Raw genomic sequence first — 19,942 nt, forward strand, 5'->3', positions numbered from 1 at the left:
CAACCCCCCACCACCACCAACCTGGCCATTCTCCCCAGAGCTTCAACCTTCAACCTGAGCTTCTCCACTTTTCTATTTGATGGACAAGCTGTCTGAGTCAGATTGTGTTTGAAGGAGCATTTCGCTGACTGAAAACTCCTTCAAGTTGCCGCCTTGGCATTGACAATGTCACTGAAGGAATCGGATGGCACACACACCACTAGTCTTTGGCTCATCAACCACACTGTTCGAGCCGCGCTTGCCTCTGGCTCATCAAGAATTGCACTGATGATCAGAATGCATTTAGACAGGAGATGCCTCTGGCACTGTGGCCCAAGATGTCCATCTCCATGGCAATGGTGAGAAACAGAGAACCAATTATTAAACAGTCACAGTTACACATGGAATTATTTGAGATTCATCCTGGGGGAAAGTGGTTAACAGTGTAATTATTTGAGATTCATCCTTGGGGCAAATGGTTAACACTGTAAAGTTGTGAAGAGGAATAAGTATGCTCAGTTTTTATTTTCCTCTTTGACTCAGTCATTTCTGCCTGGAGGGAAGAGTCATTAAGGCTCAGTTTTGGTTATCAAGGCTTCGAACAATCATTCTGGGCAGGAATATTTGCTAGGCACATTAGGTGACACCCCACAATTCATGTTGTTGAGCACAGACTTTTTAAAAACTATTGTGTTAAGAGGTTTATCACATCCAACCCAGGCATTATAATCAGTTGGTAAGGACTGTTGCTGAAGCTGAAACTCCTATACTTTGGCCACCTGATGGCAATAGCCGACTCACTGGAAAAGACTCTGATGCTGGGAAAGAATGATGGCTGGAGGAGAAGAGAGCAGCAGAGGATGACATGGTTGGATGGCATCACCGACTCAATGGACATGAGTCTGAGCAAGCTCAGGGAGATAGTGAGGAACAGGGAAGCCTGGTGTGCTGCAGTCAATGGGGTCACAAAGAGTCGGACATGACTGAGTGACTGAACTACAGCAATGACAAGTGCCGTGTATTGTAAGTACACCCTGGGAGGCTGGGAATGGTAGAAATGGGTTCCTAAGATATTCTTGGTACCCTGTCTGCTGATTATGATCACACTACCTGCCCACCTCTCTATTCTCAGGACAGAGGCACAGGAGATGTAGGGAAACGTTTTATAGCTCTGCCTTCGTGGGAAGAAACCACTGATTCAGATCTATTTTAGAGGTAAGTTAGAGGAAAATTCTCGCATGTATTTTTTTTTTCCTTTGCAAACAACCTTATAGAGAGTTAACAAATCTCCTTGCTTAATTTTGTTCTCTTCATTTGTTCTTAGGGAGGGATTACAGCTGGGTCTGTCCCTGGGCATGGCTTGATAACTACTGTGTTCTTAGATTTCATACCAGACTGAATCAAGGACACATAAGGACTAGATAAATGGTCTCCCATGAAAGGAGAGATCTCAGATGCGACCTTAGAGATGGCACGCTTGGAGCTGAAGGAACTATCTTGTCCCAGAGGTTCCTTTAGGTTCATGTGGGGATAGATTGTGCTGTGATCTGGAAGTGATCTCTGATCTGAAAACGCTATTGTTTTCCCCAAATCTTAGAATCAAACATTTCAAAGCATGAGACAAGTTTTGAGAGCATCTGAGTGAGCCCTTTCTTCCTATAAAAGAGGAAACTGATACCTAGAGAGACTTGCCAGGCGGGAGGAGGCCACACAGCCCAGACAGGCCCAGCCTGGCTAGTGACCCAGGACTGGAGCTGGGCTCTGACTGAAAAGCCAGACTTAAGGGCCTGGGGCAGAAGAACCTATCCTCTCACTTGTAGGCTGAGGTACTGACAGGTTGCATTCTCTTATCCTCCTTTAAGAAAAAAATAAGTAAGAATGTAAGGAAGTCAACTGTAGAATTTTAATCAGTAAAGGGATAGTTTGGAGGAGTATCTGTGAGTGCTAATTAGACATGAGCACCTCCCACACCAAGACAGCCTCCCCTCCTCCCCAGCAGCTACCACTGGAAATGTAGGGTCAGCAAACCAGCTGGTGACTTCCTCAACACATGCCAGGCCTGAGGACACTGCAGTGCCACAGGCCATGCACTTAACAACAGAATTTCATGAAAGTGGTCATTCCTGCCAGGGCTGCTCATTGCTCAAGGAAAATGAAAGCATTAGTCACTCAGTTGTGTCCGACTCTTTGCAACTCCGTGGACTGTAGCCCACCTGTCCACCCATGGACAGGCTCCTCTGTCCATGGGATTCTTCAGGCCAGAATACTGGAGTGGGTTGCCATTTCCTTCTCCAGGAGATCTTCATGACCCAGGAATCAAACTGGGGTCTCCTACACTGCAGGCAGATTCTTTACCATCTGAGTCACAGGGACACCCTATTGCTCAGGGAAGGGGTTTCCACCCTCAGGAAGAGGGAAGTTTTGGCTCACGGATGTGAGGGCTCCTGTGAGGTTACATGTTTGTAGCACAGTCACTCTGTCTGGGGAGGGGTGGTCAAAAATCGTGCCCCAACCTGGTTGTGAATTTGGACACGGCCACCAATGAGCTGTGGGATTTGTCCTGGAGTCAGCTCCCTCACTGTAAAAAGTGGCTTACAATCCCCTCACTACACATCACACATATACACCCCCTCTTGTACATATCCCCTACACACATCATACACACACACCACACACATACAGACACCATACACACACACACCACACAGCACTCACACATGCCACATATCATACATACATACACGCCACACACATACACACACCACACAATATACATACACCATACATACACCACACACATACACACACACTACACAATACACACACCACACACATACACACACACTACACAATACACACACCATGCACACACACCACACACTTATACACAAACCACACACATACACACACATATACAACACGCCCATACAAACCACACACACCTCACACAGATACACACACATACACACACCAAACACACACACCACACACATACATCACATACATGCCTTCACACACACACCAGATACACACATCACACACATACACACAGTACGCACCCCACGCATGGGGCCATGAGATTATACGCAGAATATGTAGCCTGCAGAAGGAACCTGATAAACGTTCTTTTATTCTTTTTACTTTTTAATTGGAGGATAATTGCTTTATAATGTTGTGTTCATTTCTGCTGCATGTATTAGCTCTATGAGTACGTATATACCCTCCCTCTTGAGCCTCCATTCCACCCATCCCTATATCACCCCTCTAGGTCATTGCAGAGCACGAGCTGAGCTCCTTGTTCTATACAGCAGCTTCCCACTAGCTGTCTCTTTTACACGTGGTCATGTATGTTACACGTGGTCTTAGGTTCTCAATTCCGTCAATTACGTTCTCATCTTACGTCCTCTCCTTACGTCACTGTGTCCACAAGTCTGTTCTCTGCTTCTGTGTCTCTACTCCTGCCCTGCAAATAAATTCCTCAGTACCATTTTACTAGATTTCACATATACGCATTAATATACAATATTTGTTTTTCTCTTTCTGACTTACTTCACTCTGTGTGACAGGCTCTAGGTTCATGCACCTCACCACAACTGACTCACATTTGGAACTTGATAAACATTTCATCTCCCCTCTTTCAAACAATTTTTTTAAGCTTACATCTTTTCATTAATAAAAAGAGAATATTAGCACCTCACTTTTCATGACTGAATTTCCCAGGTGGCACTAGAAGAATCCACCTGCCAATGCAGGAGACACAGATTCAATCCCTGCGTCGGGAGGATCCCCCGGAGAAGGAAATAGCAGCCCACTCCAATATTCCTGCCTGAGAAATCCCATGCACAGAGGAGCCTGGCTGCCTATAGTCCACAGGGTCACAAAGAGTCAGACGCAACTGAGCACACAGCACAGACTTTCATGATATATTCTGCCCTAAGCTTTAACCCAGAGATGTCTTTTTTTGCTTAAACAGCACTTTGGCAAAAGGAGACCTACAGCAGAATTACTGACAAATATTGACTTTTCTGGTGTGTCAGATGCCTTTACCATAAAATGCACGTAAATATAATAAACCATGAAAATACAGCTGGGAATAGTGTGAGAATCGCGTTGGATACAGAGGTGTGTGTGTATGTTTAGGACCCGTGACAGCTTTCATCTGTGTGTATCCTCCTAAAGCCCCTCGAAACATTCGCTTGTCACCTGTCCTTCTCTGTGACACGGCCATCAGCAGAGTATCTCCCGGAGGGGCAGGCTGAAGTCGGCGTGGCTTCTGCGCCCGGAGTTGCTCTGCTCAAATAAATCAACCCACGTGAAGAATGGATGTGAGTATGTCTATGAGATAACTTTCTCAATGAAGTGTGTGTACACCCCTCAGAGAATCCGGCACCTGTGCTCTACTGAATCTTGGGTCTGTGTTTCCAACACTCTTGGTTGTTTATTCAATAGTCCCTCCTCAGCCCCTTCTTCTTGCTGGTGGTGATCACTTCTCATCATGGAGCCTGAAAACAGCAGGCATTCGTTCCCCACCCTCTCTGTGGCCAGGTCATGGGCCTGAGAGCCAATTGAGGCCAGTGGACAAGAGGGTACGTGTACTGAGGCCTTGCTGAGAAAACCAGGCAGGTGAGAAGAACCTTCTTCCCTGTCTTTGGTGTGAAGGTGGCCCCTGGGCCAGTGGCTGTCGTGTGGTGGCCTCTGAATGTGGGGGTTTTATGGGCGGACAACAAGGATTAAAGTCAACCTTATGAGGCATCAGAGAAGACCCTGAGCCTCCAGAATTTTGTGTGAGATAATAATGGAGAGCAAGGAGATCAAACAAGTCAGCCCTAAAAGAAATCAGTCCTGAATATTCATTGGAAGGACTGGTGCTGAAACTGATGTGCCAGTCCTTTGGCCACCTGATGCAAACAGCCAACTCAGTGGAAAAGACCCTGATGCTGAGAAAGATTGAGGGCAAGAGGAGAAGCGGGTGACAGAAGATGAGATGGTTAGATGGCATCACCAACTCAATGGACATGAGTTTGAGCAAGCTCCAGGAGTTGGTAATGGACAGGAAAGCCTGGTATGCTGCAGTCCATGGGGTCACAAAGAGTTGACACCACTTAGTGACTGAACAACAACAATAAATAATGAACTTTATTGTAAGCCCCTAGAAATGGAATATCTTATTAATGGCTGAAAGCATCCAGAATGGTGGGCTTGTTGTCCAAACCCACCCTAGGTTCTGTATGCCTTGGCTTCTGTTTCACACGTTTATCCAGCATCTTCAGGTGAGAGTCTGTGAAGTTGGTTGTAGAGGCTAGTAGGTTGTAGATAATCTCCATGTTCATGTCTGGAGTGGAAAAGGGCTTGGCCTAAGCAGTTAGTGACAGGACTTCCCTGGCAGTCCAGTGGTTAAGATTTCACCTTCCAATGCACAGGGTTCAGGTTCCATCCCTGATCAGGGAGCTAGGATCCAACATGCCTCTCGGCCAAAACATAAAAAATATTGTAACAAATTCAATAAACATTTTAAAAATGATCCAGATCAAAAAAAAAAAATCTTAACTATTCCTTTCCTCCCCACCCCTACCCCTGGCAACCATAAGTTTCTTTTCTGAGTCTCTTTCTGTTTTGTAAGTTCATTTGTATCATTTCTTTTTAGGTTCCACATACAAGGGATGTTGAGTTTGGGATGGTCATGTGCACGATACTATATTTAAAATGGATAACCAACAAGAACCTACTGTACAGCACAGGGAACTCTGCTCAATGTTACGTGGCAGCGTAGATGGGAGGGGGTTGGGGGAGAATGGACACATGTATATGTATCGCTGAGTACCTTTGCTGTTCACCTGAGCTATCATAACATTGTTAATCGGCTATGTTCCTAGTCACTCAGTTGTGTCTGACTCTTTACGACCCCATGGAATGTAGCCTGCCAGGCTCCTTTGCCCATGAGGATTCTCCAGGCAAGAATACTGGAGTGGGTTGCCATGCTCTCCTCCAGGGGATCTTCCCAACCCAGGGATCGTACCCAGGTCTCCCGCATTGCAGGCAAATTCTTTACCATCTGGGATTCTTTACCCAACAGGGAAACCCAATCAGCTATACCCCCCAATACAAAATAAAAAGTTCAAAAGAAAAATAAATCTTAAAAAAACATTAGTGACTGTGAAATAGCACAGTGGTAAATATTTCTTTCTCAGTCATAGTCTCTGCTCTTGTTTCCTAGTCTGCGTATGTTGAATAGCTTCAGTGTTTCTCTGAAATTCAGCACCACGTGCAGACACTCCCTAGCAGCTGCATGTTTCATTTGTCACGTATACCGTGAATGCCTGTGGATGCCAGCCCACGTTCTAGATCCTGGGACACATGGATGAATAGGTCAGAGCCATTGCCCTTGGGGACTCATAAGTTGGTGGGGAGACCCAGAGACAAATAGATGACACCGCTAAAACCAGACTCTTATCAGCTCGGGTCTTGGCAGGAAACAGATGGCCCAATCATAAAGTCTAAGTGAAGTGAGTTTAATTAAATAGCTATTCAGGGGGTGTGGAGGGGTTTCCTGTGGTGACTGGCATCTGGGGAGCTGATGGGTCAGCAGAGGGAGTGTGGAGTGAGGCCCCAAGAGAGCTGGAAGCCAGAGACCCTTGGCTACTGCCCACCGTCCTCCCTTGCTGACCCCAGAGCTAACCAGAGGTCAAGAAGCCAGGGGACAAGCAAAGGAGCCTAGAAAGCTTAGATCCTGGGATTCAAAGCACAGTGGAGGCAGAAAATGGGACCATGTGGTGGGGCACCTGCAAATAACCAGCAGAGAAGAGAATTGGCTTTGTCCCAGGGCCTTTGACCATGATAACCACCTCTCTCTCTTCCTCCACCCTGAGCCTTCTTCATTCATCTCTTGGAGAACTATACCCCAGGCCTTGCTGGAAAAGGCCATTGAAAGAGGTGCAGAAAAACCACTTGGGTCTCAGGGACTACAGAACTGCATGTGCATCACCAGCTCAAGCTTAATTAAAAATTCACAGGGTTGAGAGCCTGCAGCCAGGCTAAGGGGAAACAGAGAGGATTAAAGAGGTTTCATCGTAGAAATTGAGCACGGCTTCTAGGACGGCTGGGGCACTGGGAGATGAGACAGTACTTAACCTGCTTTAGCTTCAGCCCAGGGATCCTGGGCAGGACGCGCTGGAGAATGGAGACCTTCATCTCACCAACTGAGAGCACACGTCCTGAGGAATGAGAACATTTAACTTTTAATGAACTCAAATCTCTTTCATCAAATCTGTAATGAATCCTCATGCTGCCCAGACTAACACTGGAATTTTTATTCATTAATTCTAATTATGATCCATATGTCCTACCCTCGAAACACACTCTTACCTTTTTTTCTGTTCTTTTTTTTTTTTTTTTTGCAGCAATAGACCAGTCCTGTGACTGGAGAGCAGTGGTTTCCCAACGGAACGTTAAGTTCCTCAGAGTGAGGTCTGTAGGTCCCTGGAAGGAGGGAGGAGCCCTTGAAGGTTCACTCCACCCCAGCCTGAAGTCAGGATGCCCACACCTGACTCACCTGCCCCATCTGAGTCCTCACCCTGGCCCCTGAGTGCCCTTGGAGAGCAATGTCCCTATCATTCCTAACTTAGCTATCTGGGGCTTTTCCATCCCAATAATGTACCTTTTTATTCAGTCACTGAGTCGTGCCCAACTCTGCAACCCCCATGGACTGCAGCATGCCAGGCTTCCCTGTTCTTCACTATCGCCCAGAGTTTGCTCAAACTCATGTCCATAGAGTTGGTGATGCCATCCAACCATCTCATCCTCCCTCTGTCATCCTCTTCTCTTGCCCTCAATCTTTCCCAACATCAGAGTCTTTTCCAATGAGTTGGCTTTTCACATCAGGTAGCCAAAGTATTGGAGCTTCAGCTTCAGTATCAGTCCTTCCAATAGATATTCAGGCTTGATTTCCTTTAGGATTGACTAGTTTCATCTCCTCGTAGTCTAAGGGACTCTCAAGAGTCTTCTCCAGCACAAATTACCTATGTGCAATTTTAAAGTCCTGCGGGGGTTCTACAAACTTTTATGAAGAGCGACGGAGCCTCTGAGCACACTCTGCTCTTGGGAGGCAGCCCACCTGCACCAGTTGAGCATATCCCTGGTTTTTTCCTTTTCTGTTTCCAGAAAACACGCTTCTGCTCCTCTTCCCAGAGTCTCCCATTTAGGCGTTGCCTTGGGGCTCCCCTACCTGAGATGCCAAGTCTGTCCTCAAACAGCGCTCCCCCTCACTCGCTGTGCCCCTGCCTCACTCATACATGTTTCCTGGCTTCCCATCCTCTCAGCATCAATGAAGTTTCCACATAATTTGGTTACAGCAGTTCAGTGTTTACAGAACGATGCTCGTAAATGCTGTTCACAGCTGAGTCACAGTGCAAGCTATTTGTTTTTTTTGTTTCTTACACAACATTTTCTTTGCAGCTTACCGTTGTACCAGGGTTGTGTGTGTGTGTATATTTAACTATTTATTACTACCATACTTTCAAACTCTGAAATTTATTAGTGTAAATCTCCTATTTCTATAGCCAAACATGTCAGGGTGTCTGTCCACTCTTCCCAAGGAAATGCCCTGTCCTGCCCTTGTTTTCTGAATCCCAATTCTTCTTCTATGGTTCCCTCCCCCATTTTAGAGGCTATACCCTGAAGCGGCTTCCTAACAAATTTCCGCAAATCTCACACATCCTAACAAGTCTGTATTCCATCCAGACACTTGGTTGATTTTCTGGCTGGAGACAGAATTTGAGGATCAGAATCATTTCTCCTTGGAATTTTGAAAGCTCTGCTTCATTGTCTCCCGCCTTCCAGGCCTGGTACAAGGATGGGCAATTAGTGCCATTCTGTCCTGAAATCTTGACCTGTGAATGGCTGGTTCACCCCTGGAAGTGTTTAGGGTCTCCTCCTTCATGGGGTCCTAAAATTCTGCAGTGATGTCCTTGGACTGGCTCATTTTCAGACTTCAGGCAGGGTCCAAGGTGGACCCTTTTAATCTAGAAAATATTATCCTTCTAGGAAAGCCTCCTCTCAGGTTCTAGGCAACTCTTCTTTGTTATTTCTTAAATAATTTCCTTCTCACTGTATCCTGTTTTCATTCCTGTGATTTTCTGGTTGTTGTTGTTAAGTCCTTCAGTCGTATCCAACTCTTTGTGACCCCATGGACTGTAGCCCACCAGGCTCCTCTGTCCATGGGATTTCCCAGCCAGGAATACTGTAGTGGGTTGCCATTTCCCTCTCCTGGGAATCTTCCCAACCCAGGGATTGAACCTGTGTCTCATGTCTCCTGCATTGACAGGCAGGATTTTTTTACCATTAGAGTCACCTGGTAATTGGACAGTAATTAAGTAAATCTTTTAGTAAAAATGACACTCCGGAGGCCCCATTACCAAGCACGTTTTCCCTGACGTCACCCAGGATCCAGTTTCAAAAGCCCCACTCTCTGGGGGGTGGTGGGTGTTGTTGTTCAGTCATTCAGTTGCCCAGTCACGTCCAACTCTTGGTGACCTCATGGACTGCAGCTCTCCAGTCCTTCGTGGGGGGTTGGTACTTTTCCCCAAAGCCTCCCACCTTCCACTTAAACCAAACAGCAGGGGAGCTATTCCCCAGGGATGTTATAAACTCAAGTTTCCCCTGTACTTTGAGATCCAAGAGTAAAGGAACCCTGAACCTCCAAGGTCATTATTATTGGTTTCTGTTAGAAACACACCATGCCTGTTAAGTAAGTTTCTAAAAATATGGGGCTGGGGCCAGGGGCACTTGGCTGGCAGGTCTCTGTTTGCTGAAGGAGATGGTAACTTACTTTGGCTTGGCTTTTGGAAGGAGTGTGTGTGCCAGGTAAGAACAAGGTACCATTATGAAGAGAAGAGTGACCTCACTGCTCAGAGACTAGAGGAGACCACACCTGGAGGACCATTCTGTTTCTGGAAGCTTAGTTACAGAACGATGAGGTGAAGACTGGAGGGCTGCCAGGAGAGTAGAAAACAAGAAAGAGATGCAGGAAATTAAAGCTGCTGGAGTATGAAAAAAAAAATCTCAGGAAAGCACCCATTCCCATGTTGATAATTCAACATTATTTAGCAAGAGTTTACCTGGAGAAGGAAATGGCAATCCACTCCAGTATTCTTGCCTGGGCAATCCCATGGACAGAGGAGCCTGGTGGGCTACAGTTCAGGGGGGCTGCAAAGAGTCAGACATGACTGAGAGTCTGAGCACAAGCTAGGGTTCAACAGGGGTAAGACTTGACATTTTAGAGAATTCAGAGTGAATAAAAGCCAGAACCCTTCCAATATAGAAAATAAGGGGCCAGAGCAGCTGTCATTTGCAATCACCCCAAATTTTCCTAGTTATTCTGTACACAGAGGAGCAGCATGTTGCTTCATGAGAAATACTGATTCATCTCCTGAGCTCCTGTTATATAAACATGGCGTCATCAGGCCAGATAAACAGACAGTAAACAAGCCAGAGCTCACTCCTGTCTTCCACCTACAGAAGACTTCAACTGAATAACAAAGCGACGCCTAATACAAATGACATTGTGAAATCAGTCCCTGTCCCCTAGAAGAGGTGCTGTGAAATGCCAAAGTCTAAACACAGCAGAAAGAAGGCTGCAAAGAAAAGTCAGTTCTCTGAGCAGAAGGCTATCTTTCTGGGATTCAAAAACAATCATATACATGCAGTCATGGGATATTTTATTTTAAGATTATTTTGTGTGTGGACAATTTTTTTTGAGTCTTTGTTGAATTTCTTACAATATTGCTTCTGTTTTTATTTTTATTTTATTCTCTTTATTACTATGTTCTGTTTTCTTTGGGTTAAAATTTATTATTATTATTATTATTTATTTTCTTTTTGGCTGGGCTGGGTCTTTGTTGCTGCACGGGCTTTTCTCTAGTTGTGGTGAATGGGGAATACTCTTGTGGTGCTTGGGCTTCTCATTGCAGTGGCTCCTCTTGTTGCAGAGCGCGGACTCTGGGGTACACAGACTTCAGTAGTTGCGTGCTGGGATTGTGAGATCCTGTTTTCAATCCATTAGCACCTTGGCTTCCTATGAGCAACCACAGACCACTAAAGATGCCCAATGGGCCCTACTAATGGAGGATTAATGGGACATTTTGTTAGTGAACCGCCGATGGACATAGTGATGCTGCTTACTGTGAACAAGTCTTCTTCCAGGTGAGTTCTCTTGTCTATATTTGAGGCACCCCCTACCCACACATTCATCCTTAAAACTGTCTATCTTTCTGGGCTGAGATTATTCCTACTTGGAAAGGAACAACCTGAGCCCATCCAGGTGAATGGATTAACTGCAACCTTAAAGGAACCCGCATCTTTGGCTTCATGTAGTCACCATCTCTTGGACAGCAAAGGGATCAAACCAGTCAATCCTAAAGGAAATCAACCCTGAATATTCATTGTAAGGACTGACGCTGAAGCTGAAGCTCCAATTTTTTTTTAAATTTAATTTAATTTTTTAACTATACAATATTGTATTGGTTTTGCCATATATCAACATGAATCTGCCACAGGTATACGTGTTCCCCATCCTGAACCCTCCTCCCGCCTCCCTCCCCATACCATCCCTCTGGGTCATCCCAGTGCACCAGCCCCAAGCATCCAGTATCATACATCAAACCTGGACTGGTGACTCGTTTCATATATGATATTATACATGTTTCAATGCCATTCTCCCAAATCATCCCACCCTTTCCCTCTCCCACAGAGTCCAAAAGACTGTTCTATACATCAGTGTCTCTTTTGCTGTCTCGTATTCAGGGTTATTGTTACCATCTTTCTAAATTTCATATATATGCGTTGCTGCTGCTGCTAAGTCGCTTCAGTTGTGTCCGACTCTGTGCGACCCCATAGACGGCAGCCCACCAGGCTCCCCTGTCCCTGGGATTCTCCAGGCAAGAAAACTGGAGTGGGTTGCCATTTCCTTCTCCAATGCATGAAAGTGAAAAGTGAAAGGGAAGTCGCTCAGTTGTGTCTGACTCTAGCGATCCCATGGACTGCAGCCCACCAGGCTCCTCGGTCCATGGTATTTTCCAGGCAAGAGTACTGGAGTGGGGTGCCATTGCCTTAGTATACTGTATTGGTGTTTTTCTTTCTGGCTTACTTCACTCTGTATAATAGGCTCCAGTTTCATCCACCTCATTAGAACTGATTCAAATGTATTCTTTTTAATGGCTGAGTAATACTCCATTGTGTATATGTACCACAGCTTTCTTATCCATTCGTCTGCTGACAGACATCTAGGTTGCTTCCATGTCCTGGATATTATAAACAGTGCTGCAATGAACAATGGGGTACACGTGTCTCTTTCAGTTCTGGTTTCCTCAGTGTGTATGCCCAGCAGTGGGATTTCTGGGTCATAAGGCAGTTCTATTTCCAGTTTTTTAAGGCATCTCCACACTGTTCTCCATAGTGGCTGTACTAGTTTGCATTCCCACCAACAGTGTAAGAGGGTTCCCTTTTCTCCACACCCTCTCCAGCATTTATTGCTTGTAGACTTTTGGACAGCAGCCATTCTGACTGGCATGAAATGGTACCTCATGGTGGTTTTGATTTGCATTTCTCTGATAATGAAGCTGCAATATTTTGATATGAAGGGCTGACTCATTGGGAAAGACCCTGATGCTGGGAAAGATCAAGGCCTGGAGAAGAAGGGGGTGGCAGAGGATGAGATTTTGGATCTCATCACCCACTCTTTGGACATGAGTTTGAGCAAACTCCAAGAGACAGCGAAGGACAGGGAAACCTGGCACGCTGCAGTGCATGGGGTCGCAAAGGGTCGGATGTGACTTAGCAACTGAACAACAACAACACAGTCACCATACAGGGTTACATGTGTGACGAAACGCACCAGTCATCTCAGAGTGGGGACTTGGCCCAGATAGCAGCATGGCCTCCATCTGTCAGCATCACATAATAGATCCAGAGATGTGGTTGGTGGGGGCTGCTGGCAGGAGGCACAGGAAGTTTGAACCAGGAAAGACCAGGCAGTTACAGCCTTGGAGGAGGGTGGTGGATCTTACCTGTCCCTGTAGTTGGGAAGCAGTATCTGTTGCAAGGCAAGGCTGCAAACCAGCCAGTCAGAGAGAAAGAGGCCAAGTCCACAAAAAGAAGGATGTAAGTCAGCAACCGTTAAAACCCTGGGAAAAGGAGTTTAAAGTCTGACGGGAGCACCAGAGGCCCAGAGGGGTCAGGGCTGCTGGCCGTGGAGGAAACACAAGTAGCTTCGGCTCCTGGTCTGTCCTTCCAGCCAGGGAACCGATCATGGGCAAGTTCTGCTCCATGTGCTCTGCGACCCCAGGCGGCCTCCCCACCTGGCAAGAGGTGCAAGAGGCAGACCCCCAGGTGTGGGATGCAGGCCTGAAGGGGGCCTGAGCCTGGAGCCCCAGGTGTGTTCTCTCGCCTGTCCTCAGACATGTGAATGGAGGAGATGCACAGGTGAATGCACACAGGGGAACGCGGGCTTCCATAGGTCAGGGAGGCCTGGGGAGCTCGTGCTTCTGCATATGAAACAAAGTGTTAAAGCAAATAGAAGCCGCAGCTCCGTGTGCTAGGGAGCATCTCACAGAAATGAATCGCGGATACCTCAATAGTTACAGTTACGAATGGACTTGGTCTCAGTTCTTCATGACCTCTAGTGGCAGGAGAGCGGGCTTGCTGTCTCTCCAGGTGCTCTGGCTCCACGTCTGCCTCATTATTTTCCCGAATCCCTTGTGTCCACCCAGCTGTCCAGCCCCACAGCCACTGCCCCGCCCGGGCCTCCCATGGCTGAGTGTGACATCAGCCCAGAGCCCCTGGGGATGGACTGTGTTATGAGTCACAGGCTTTCTGTTTCCTTTCTGAAATCAAAACATTGCCAGTTCCCAAGTACAATAGCCCCCTGGCGTTAGCTGAGGCAAGGGCCCGCTGTATGGCCACTGTTGGTCTCCCACCTGAGGCTCCTTGAGAAAAAGTTCGAGTTTGCTCCTGGAAGAGAATTTTTCTCTCTCTCCCACTTTGGCTTCTCTTTATCTCTCTGGCTGCCCCCTCTCTTCCTTTTATTACCCCTTCTCTTCCCCTCCTGATGCCGTTCTCCCCCTCACAGCCTCCTGACACCTACTACTGGGTGTGTAGGGAATGGCATAAACCTTGCCTGTCCCATGCAGCCCTCTTGTGACCATGAGGAGAGCCAGACTTTGGTTGAAGTGCACACTGAGGCTGGCAGAGCAGAGAAGTAGGAAGAAGTCAGGTCTGTGGGGGCATCTTTGAGCTGCGGGTCTTGCCAAGCCTGGACCTGCCCTCCATCTGAACTTGCCTCGTGTATGATGATAAACTTCCTTATTGTTCAGACCAGTCTGAACCAGTCTCTTTAGTTTTCCTTCTAAAGCACAGATTTTATCATTGTATACCCAATGTGGCGTGTTCTCCATCACCTTCAGGATACAGTGCTTCCTCCTCAGCTCAGCTTGGGGCAGAGACCCTACCCACCCCAAAACTCATTGTCTTCCCAAAACTCACTTCTCCAGCAACTAGGAGCCACTCAAAGCTCCTCAAGCTTCCTTGCCTTTGGGGAGGATACTTTCTGCTGCAGTGTGCTCTCTCTATTGTCAATCCAATACATACTCTGCCTTCCAGATTCAAAGCTTCTCTGAGCACCTCTTCCTGATCCACTGGCTGCAGGATAGTGGAGGGATTGAGAGAACAGACTGGGTTGGGTGAGTGGAGAGGACACTGCCAAGAAAAGGGAGGGTATGATGAGACAGAGGAAAGACAGAAACTTACTCTGATCAGAGCATTGGAGGCCCTGGATCAAACCTTACATGAAGGCAACATTCCTTCAGACTTTAAGAAATTCTTGTGAGTTTTTACATTTCCTATATTGTTTAGGTTATGTTTTGCCACTAAAAGCATTCCATATAGTTTTCCCAAATTCAAGTTTTTAATCATGCTTTGTCTAACAGCTTTCAAGGTCGAGGGCCAAAAATGGTTTGGTTTTCTGTTCCCTGTATTAGAAGATAGCCACTGCTAATCTGTTCAAGTTAAATCAGCTTCTCACTTTTGCAAGTTTATATATATGTATATATACTTCAAAAATTCTGCCAATTAACATGGGTTGTTCAAGGAAATGCTGAATTCTAGACAGTCACAAGTTTGGCTGTTTCTCTTAAGGACAAAATTGAGTGCCTGATCAGTGTGTCATATTTAAATTGCACTGAGGGCACAGAATAAAAATACTGAAATTATACTCACTTTATAAAAGTACCAATTTTTGATGTAAAATGCATAGTTTCTCAATGATGTAATTTTTTCCAGCAGGATCAAGGGTTGCACATCTGTTAAGGTCATGTGCTTCCTTCTTTCAGCAGGTTTCATTCCAACCACTCCCCCTCCTCCATGAGCAAGGTCTTTCCAGACTAATTTGCAACCTGGGCTTCTGTGGCTTCACCTTGGAGTTTCACTCAAAGCAGCAAAGTCCTAGCCCAGGGAAATAGTGTGAGAGGTTGGAGGCAGGTTGAGATCTGGCAGGGGAGGAAGAGGCTTTGCAGGGCCCTAATCTCCCTCTGTGAAAGAGAAATAGATTTAAGGGCCTAGATCTGATACATAGAGTGCCTGATGAACCATGGACTGAGGTTCGTGACCTTGTACAGGAGACAGGGATCAAGACCATCCCCATGGAAAAGAAATGCAAAAAAGCAAAATGGCTGTCTGGGGAGGCCTTACAAATAGCTGTGAAAAGAAGAGAAGTGAAAAGCAAAGGAGAAAAGGAAAGATATAAACATCTGAATGCAGAGTTCCAAAGAATAGCAAGAAGCGATAAGAAAGCCTTTCTCAGTGACCAATGCAAAGAAATAGAGGAAAACAACAGAATGGGAAAGACTTGAGATCTCTTCAAGAAAATTAGAGATACCAAGGGAACATTTCATGCAAAGATGGGCTCGATAAAGGACAGAAATGGTATGGACCTAACAGAGGCAGAAGATATTAAGAAGAGGTGGCAAGAATACACAGAAGAACTGTACAAAAAAGATCTTCACGACCCAGATAATCACGATGGTGTGATCACTGACCTAGAGCCAGACATCCTGGAATGTGAAGTCAAGTGGGCCTTAGAAAGCATCACTACGAACAAAGCTAGTGGAGGTGATGGAATTCCAGTTAAGCTATTTCAAATCCTGAAAGATGATGCTGTGAAAGTGCTGCACTCAATATGCCAGCAAATTTGGAAAACTCAGCAGTGGCCACAGGACTGAAAAAGGTCAGTTTTCATTCCAATCCCAAAGAAAGGCAATGCCAAAGAATGCTCAAACTACCGCACAACTGCACTCATCTCACACGCTAGTAAAGTAATACTCAAAATTCTCCAAGCCAGGCTTCAGCAATACATGAACCATGAGCTTCCAGATGTTCAAGCTAGTTTTAGAAAAGACAGAGGAACCAGAGATCAAACTGCCAACATCCTTTGGATCGTCAAAAAAGCAAGAGAGTTCCAGAAAAACATCTATTTCTGCTTTATTGACTATGCCAAAGCGTTTGACTGTGTGGATCACAATAAACTGTGGGAAATTCTGAAAGAGATGGGAATACCAGACCACCTGACCTGCCTCCTGAGAAATCTGTATGCAGGTCAGGAAGCAACAGTTAGAACTGTTCCAAACAGACTGGTTCCAAATAGGAAAAGGAGTACGTCAAGGCTGTATTTTGTCACCCTGCTTATTTAACTTCTATGCAGAGTACATCATGAGAAACGCTGGGCTGGAAGAAGCACAAGCTGGAATCAAGATTGTGGGAGAAATATCAATCACCTCAGATATGCAGATGACACCACCCTTATGACAGAAAGTGAAGAGGAACTAAAAAGCCTCTTGATGAAAGTGAAAGACAAGAGTGAAAAAGTTGGCTTAAAGCTCAACATTCAGAAAACTAAGATCATGGCATCTGGTCCCATCACTTCATGGGAAATAGATGGAGAAACAGTGGAAACAGTGTCAGACTTTATTTTTTGGGGCTCCAAAATCACTGCAGATGGTGTTTGCAGCCATGAAATTAAAAGACACTTACTCCTTGGAAGGAAAGTCATGACCAACCTAGATAGCATATTCAAAAGCAGAGACATTACGTTGTCAACAAAGGTCCATCTAGTCAAGGCTATGGTTTTTCCAGTGGTCATGTATTGATGTGAGAGTTGGACTATGAAGAAAGCTGAGCACAGAAGAATTGATGCTTTTGAACTGTGGTGTTGGAGAAGACTCTTGAGAGTCCCTTGGACTGCAAGGAGATCCAACTATTCCACTCTGAAGGAGATCAGCCCTGGGTGTTCTTTGGAAGGAATGATGCTAAAGCTGAAACTCCAGTACTTTGGCCACCTCATGAGAAGAGTTGACTCATTGGAAAAGACTCTGATGCTGGGAGGGATTGGGGGCAGGAGGAAAGAGGGACGACAGAGGATGAGATGGCTGGATGGCATCACCGACTCAATGGACGTGAGTCTGAGTGAACTCCGGGAGATGGCGATGGACAGGGAGGCCTGGTGTGCTGCGATTCATGGGGTCGCAAAGAGTCAGACACGACTGAGCGATTGAACTGAACTGAATCTCCCTCCCCCTTCCTCCTCCTTCCCTGGTCCTGCTGAGTAAGTCACCAGCACAGACATGCTAACCTCACATCCCGCTTGGAAAGCACATAAAGAAAAAGACACGAGCTGTTCTAAGAGGCTATGATTTGGCAGTGTCACTAAACAGTTTCTTAGTTGACTACTCCACAGCATCAGCTTCCCAGGTGCCGAAGGTGGGACTGAGGAAGGTAGCTGGCCCATCAGGCTCCCAGCGCAGAGCCGCAGTGACGATGGGGTCTGTCTGACACAATCCCTCTCTGGTCACAAGTGAAGTGCAGCACAGAACTGCAGTGACAATGTCCATCTGACACAATCACTCTCTGGTCACAAGTGAGGGAAGCATGACCCAAGAAAAATAAAAGAGGAATTTGGAGCTTGTGTGTCTAAAAGGGGGATGGCTGTAGGCATGGCTGGATCCAGGCAATCAACAGATGCTCCAAGCCAACACTGGCACCTGAGGAACCTGTCAGAAAACAACACTTCTCTTTCTCTGTAGTTTTGGCAAACACTGGTGCCTTTGTTTAGCTCTCAGGGAGATGACTTGGCCCTGTCCACCTGTGAATAGCTGTGATATTCTTGAAGTTACTAGCACACACCCCTGCCTGAAGCGCTAGGGCTTCCCTGGTGGCTCAGATGGTAAAGAACCCACCTGCCAATGCAGGAGACACAAGAGACGTGGGTTCAGTTCCTGGGTTGGGAAGATCCCCTGGAGGAGGGCACGGCAACCCTCTCCAGTATTCTTGCCTGGAGAATTCCAGGGACAGAGGAGCCTTGCGGGCTACAGTTCACGGTGTCACAAAAAGAGTCAGACATAACTGAAGTGATGTAGCACTTAGCACTGGTGCCCCTCATCAGCCTGGCATGTGTTCCTTACCCCTTCCTGGCCTGTGATCATGGTGGGCAAAGGATGGCTGCGGGCTCTGCTGGCCAGGCCTGGGTCACATGGCTTGTCCCTAGTCTTCACAGGGCATGTTCTTTTGCTGTAACAAAGGACCCAAAAATTGGTGACTGCAAAGAACATAAACGTATAATCTCACAGTCTGGAGGCTGGAAGTTGAGTCGAGGTGCTGACAGGGCTCTTTTGATGTAGTGGGTACTGTCGCCACTGGTGACATGTGTTAGTCTCTCAGTCATGTCTGACTCTTGGTGATCCCATGATCTATAGCCTGCCAAGCTCCTCTGTCCATGGAATTCTCCCGGCAACAATACTGGAGTGGATAGCCATTCCCTCCTCCAGGGGATCTTCCCAACCCTAGAGTTGAACCCAGGTCTCCCACACTGTAGGCAGATTCTTTACCATCTGAGCCACCAGGGAAGCCCCAGCTATGTGTGCCTGAGGAATTGAAATTTTTAATTTTATTTAATTTAACCGTAGCTGGAATAGCTGCAGTAGCTAAAGTTAAATTAATTAAATTGAATTTAAAAAATTCAGTTCCTCAGTCACATGAGCAGCCATGTGTCCAGGCATCCAGCAGGCTGGTGGGCTTGCAGCCGTGGTCCTGGATTGCCCAGTGCACTCATCCCATCATCCCAGAAGTTTCTGCAGCCCAGCCGTGGCGTGGCTCACTGTCTTCGGCTAACATGCACCATTCCCCAGCACTGCTGTGCCGGAGCTAGAAAAAGAAGGCTTTAAAATAACTGAAGGGGGAGGACACTTCAGCAAGCGCATCTTTCCAGTGGAAAAGTAGGTCAGTCACAGCAAACAGTGTCTCCAGGGGGTGGGAGTCAATTCCAGGAGTCAGGGGTGGCATGAGGTGTCAGGGCTCAGGGCTCCCTTTAGAAGGGTTGTTCCGCCTTTGTTTTTAGCTCTGTTGAGTCCCTGGACACTTTGCTCATCTCCAAGATTCCCTGGACACTTCGCTCATCTCCAAATTGCAGAAACACCCTCAGACCCTGGTTTTTGATTCCCCGCTCTGCACTGTCTGACTTTTCCACATCCACAGGCCCTGCGTAAGTACTCCCGTCTCTGTGGTTTGGGGACATGGCCCACTGGGGTGTCATTTATTCGAAGGCTGGAGAATTAATATTCATGAGCACTGCTCATCCAAAAAACACAAAGCCACACTCTCCTGTACCCAGGGCCAGGCTGTAATCACATTCCACGCTCCCTGGGAGGGGATGCTGGGTTTTAAAATATTCCAGGGCCACCCCACCCCCACCCCCCACTCCAAGATATTGTTGCTCAAGTCCCTGGGGCCAGGATGGGCAGGTTCTCGTTGACATTGAACTCTCCGTTCCCACGTCATGCAGAGAAACAACAGACACCAGGGGAGACGGGAAAGACACACAAGCGAGGCCAACTTGTATCTGATTATTTAAATGTTTCCAGTAAAAATC

The 19,942-nt window shown here is 46.6% G+C and overlaps 1 long non-coding RNA gene across 1 annotated transcript in view; it reads right to left on the bottom strand.

Moving 5' to 3' along the window:
• Positions 1-5,089: 5,089 nt before the first annotated feature.
• Positions 5,090-19,942, bottom strand: part of LOC133257078 (uncharacterized) — a 93,048-nt gene continuing 78,195 nt past the window's right edge. The window contains exon 3 of the long non-coding RNA XR_009739395.1: positions 5,090-7,190. This is a non-coding gene — a long non-coding RNA (uncharacterized LOC133257078). The remainder of the gene's footprint in view (positions 7,191-19,942) is intronic.

Source organism: Bos javanicus, chromosome 11 (genome assembly GCF_032452875.1).
Source record: "Bos javanicus breed banteng chromosome 11, ARS-OSU_banteng_1.0, whole genome shotgun sequence".
NCBI classification, from domain to species: Eukaryota; Metazoa; Chordata; class Mammalia; order Artiodactyla; family Bovidae; genus Bos; species Bos javanicus.